This window comes from Etheostoma spectabile, unplaced genomic scaffold (assembly GCF_008692095.1).
Source record: "Etheostoma spectabile isolate EspeVRDwgs_2016 unplaced genomic scaffold, UIUC_Espe_1.0 scaffold00002135, whole genome shotgun sequence".
NCBI classification, from domain to species: domain Eukaryota; kingdom Metazoa; phylum Chordata; class Actinopteri; order Perciformes; family Percidae; genus Etheostoma; species Etheostoma spectabile.
Window position 1 is genome coordinate 68,301 of NW_022602860.1, and position 3,821 is coordinate 72,121.

General features: G+C 49.4%; 1 non-coding gene across 1 annotated transcript; it reads left to right on the forward strand.

Moving 5' to 3' along the window:
• The first annotated feature begins 868 nt into the window (after positions 1-868).
• Positions 869-1,089, forward strand: LOC116675685 (small nucleolar RNA U3). The gene has a single exon (XR_004328506.1). It is a non-coding gene; the product is annotated as a small nucleolar RNA U3 (small nucleolar RNA).
• Positions 1,090-3,821: the final 2,732 nt, after the last annotated feature.

Consider the following 3,821-nt stretch of genomic DNA (forward strand, 5'->3'; position numbering starts at 1 on the left):
AGATATTACCTCCTGTGGTAATCTGACTGGTAGGGTTGTAGAACGTAGTGGTAGATTAAGACCTCCTGTGACACAAACTAAGTGGTATGCGGAAGCGTGCTGGGCCTCTTTTATACCTCAGACTATCAGACAGCACAACAAGCACTTTAAATGTACATGTTTTAAAGTCTCTATTTTACTGTTTTCATGTACTTGTACTGTAATATATTTATTGTTTTACACTCCAGTTTTTATGGGTGTCATGGCGGTTATGAGCACTGTAGCTTCCATTTTTATATGTATTGAAACTTGACATGCCATTAAGTTTACTCTTCTGCAAGTGGAGACATTCACATCAGACACTTGCAGCAACAGATGATTTGTTAACAGACTGGAAATAGACTTAATGCTGATAGCATAACAAATAATAGAGAATGGTTTTGATCCATAAACCTCTGGGTTATGGGCCCAGCACGCTCCCGCTCTGCTCTCAGGGGTTAGAAAATCTGTGATTGACATTTTGAGGGAAGGTGGCAACCAAGGTTCCAACAGCTTACGGGTTGTAAAGTTAAACATTTGGTAGACCTTGAGCTTCCTGATTACTCACACATTGATTATTCACATGTAACACTTGTGATTGGCTGGTGTTTAATGCAAAGAAAGGACTGGAGCATTTATTGTAGAGAATAAGTAGGCTGACACTGAAGTATTGAGACAACAGTGACTGAAAATCTAATTCAATCTACATATCGGTCTCCTTAAAGATCTAAATAGATTTTCTCACCTCAGAGTCATCTGGAGCACGTAACGATTAGCTTCTGTCCCTCTGAACCCTGAGTGACAATCACTCTGCAGTGAATGAGATGCAGTTTCCCCCCTCTGTCCTGCCAAGACTATATTTTCAGGGATCATTTCTAGACTTTCTGACTTGAGGAATGTATTTCTAAAGTGTTTGGTCTCGCTGACCACGATGATGAGTTGTGATATTCTTTTCTGAGCGTGAAGCTGACAGAGAGTAATGATTCACTTCATATGCTCTCTGTCATTGATGATCGTTGTTTGCTTCTTTTGAGGAAGGAGTATTGAGGAAGGGAAAATAATCAGAGTGGTATGTGTCGTTGCTGCTGACAGACTCAGATCATTATTCTAAGTGTGTGACAACATTATGGGTTTCACCAATTGTTGAGCCTCAGGTTAACAAGGAACAATCTAAGCAAGGTGATTGATGGATGATTCTAGTTACTTCACCAAGTTCAGGCCCAGATTCCAGGCCCAGATTCCTCTCGGGCGTGCCGCTCACGGACTTGCCCGTGTAGAGCTGCATGTGTCACGCGTAGCTGGAGCCGGCATCGCAGGCCACCCAAGACTTGAGGGTTTACCTGGCGGGCTTGCTGGGCATGTACTGACAGAAGACGCATCGACCTTGTGGAAGTAGCGTGTCCAAACAAGAAGAAGGAACATGATGGAACGAGATGGAAGAATAAATTTAAAATTTTAGATAACACAAACACAAACACACCCACACACACACAAAGAAAGACAATTGTACGGCAATGGTACAAAAAACTAAACGAAAACAACAACAAAGCAACAAATACAACACCTCAAAAGGGCACCAGCTGCTCGTCCACCTTCACGTCGGCGCCCGGGTTGTAGAAGCGAGGCAGCTGCCGCGTCCACGCATCACACACCTCTCGTACGGCCGCCAGTTTGTCCGAGGCTCGGCGGGCAGCTCTCGACTCGCGGTCGTCGAATCGCAACAGTCTAGAGTACGCGTGGAACTGCTTGATTGGCATCGTGGCGCGGAAAAAGGCCCTGCCGCTCTCCTTGTGCCACAGGCTCTCCAAGGCCTCGTTGCGGGACCGGTACGTAGGCTTGCAGGTCCGTGACGTCCATCACTTTCCACTTGCCGGCTGTGGCACATCTCCTTTGACCCTCGAGGTTCGTGACGGCCACAAACATGTCTTCGATTTGCCGCGTGACAACAGGCCAAACGCAGACACTATGTCGTGGACGTGTTCCGCGGCGTACTCTGTGGGTTCCGGGCGCTGTAGCAGCGCGGTAGCCGCGTCTGTCGTGTCCTCTTCTTGGTCGGGTTTGTCCTTTTCGGTGGTGTGGCAATGAGGTCTAGGGACACTGGGATGACACGTTTTTGAGGACCATTTGACTTTGCCATCTTTTGACACAAAGGTTTCCTCATCCTTCTCTTGCCCTCGTCTTCAATACCCTCTTCTTCTTCTTCTTGTTCTTCTTCTTCTTTTTCTTCTTCTTCATTGTCTTCTCCTACTTGTACTTCTCATCTCTGTCTTCGTCTTCTTCTTCTTCTTCTATTCTTCTCTTCTTCTTTGTCCCTTGCATGTCCACCCTCTTCTTCTTCTTCTTCTTCACTTGTTCTCCTTCTTTGTCTATACTTCAACGTCCACTTGCCTTGTCATCATCTTTGTCATCGTCGCGTAGCAGCAGTAGTCTTTTTCTCTGCTGTGGTGTGTGTGTGTTGGTCTTCTTGTGACGCACACCCGTTGCCATCACAGTCACGGTGGTGGTTGTCGTCGTCGTGTGTTTTCGCGGGCCTCTTGTGGGTTTTCTCCTTTTGTACCTTGGCTTCAGCGGGAACATTGCGAGCGGCACCGCCGCTCACGAGAATCCGATGCAGCTTCAACTCCAGAGTCAAACGACGGGCCATGCTGCAGCTGCTCCCCCGGCTGTGCCGAGCCACGTGCAACAAGTGCACAGGTCCAAAACAAGATGACGTGAAAAAAAATGACGACAACAAGAAGACAAATGTGTCTAAAGTGTATATTGTGTGTATGTGTGTGTGTAATAAAAATAATTAGAAGACTAATGTCAAGCCTTTAGTTTTTTTTTTTTAACCTCCCTTCCACTCGCCTTTGCCTTTCCTGTTTTTACTACAACTACAAGCCACTGGCCAGAATCTCAGGGACTCAAGGCAGGACGATGCGAGGGTAGCAGAACTAATACGACCGATTGAGTGTACCACGGGTCCCTGGGACCGAAGGACAATGTCAAGGGTCCCCGTGTCCTGAAGGACAATGCCACGGGTCCTGGGACCCGAAGGACAATGTTGCGGGTCCTAGGGACCCGAAGGACAACGCCACGTGTCCCCGTGACCCGAAAAGGACAATGCCACGGGTCCCTAGGACCCAAAGGACAACGTCAAGGGTCCCGGGACCCAAAGGACAATGCCACGGATCCCAAGGACCATAAGGCCCATGCCAAGGGTCCCTGGAACCCGAAGGACAATGTCATGGGACCCCTGGACCCGAAGGACAATGCCACGGGTCCTGGGACCCGCAAGGCCAATGCCACGGGTCCTATGGACCCGAAGGACACCGTCAAGGGTCCCCGGGACCCGAAGGACAACGTCAAGGGTCCTATGGACCCGAAGGACAACGTCAAGGGTCCTATGGACCCGAAGGACAATGTAAAGGGTCCTATGGACCCGAGGGACAATGTCAAGGGTCCTATGGACCCGAAGGACAATGCCACAGGTCCTTGGGACCCGCAAGGCCAGTGCCACGGGTCTTATGGACCTGAAGGACAATGTCAAGGGTCCCTGGGACCCGAAAAGGAACGTCAAGGGTCCCCAGGACCCAAACGACAATGTCATGCGTCCCGGGGACACACAAAGGACCACGTCAAGGGTCCTCGGGACCCAAAGGACAATGCTACGGCTCCCTGGAACCCAAAGTACAACGCCACGGGTCCCGGGGACTCGAAGGACAACACTATGGGTAAAACTGCACGGGTCCCCAGGACCCGAAGGAACACAAAAGGGTTAAGAAGTGCCTGGCTAGCTCAGTCGGTAGAGCATGAGACTCTAA